Below are 465 nucleotides of genomic sequence, written 5' to 3'. Positions count from 1 at the left end.
AATCTTCTACCAACAGAAACAAGGCATTAAAACCCAATGAACATTCGAGGTAGTCTTGGACAGATTTTATGATGTAGCTTCTGCAGTAGCTGCAGACAAAATACAGTGAACCAGATTTCCTGTCGCTCCTGTATGCTTACGTGGCAGATAGAAGGCTTACCTTTACACAGTCCTCCAAAGTCCTACATGGCACTAACTCTGTCTTGTTAACAGAAGCTGAAACATGGCAAGGCATTATGTCTTGCTTGGGAGAACAAGGTCTCCATTCGGTCTGCATGTTTACGTAAGCAAGAGTCCCACAGTGTCCCACCATGGAAAGCATCGTACCTGCAGCGCTGGCTGTGTGTAGCCATCAGGGATCCTGAACACAGTGCTCAGAACATGCTTCACAAATGCTCCCTCCCTCCTCTCCAGCCATATTTAAGCAATTCAAACCTAAGCTGTACACTTATCCTCTCAACATAC

This window comes from Cariama cristata, unplaced genomic scaffold (assembly GCF_000690535.1).
Source record: "Cariama cristata isolate BGI_N322 unplaced genomic scaffold, ASM69053v1 scaffold2183, whole genome shotgun sequence".
Classification (NCBI taxonomy): domain Eukaryota; kingdom Metazoa; phylum Chordata; class Aves; order Cariamiformes; family Cariamidae; genus Cariama; species Cariama cristata.
The sequence above is the reverse complement of the archived record's forward strand: the minus strand, read 5'-3'. Positions refer to the sequence as shown.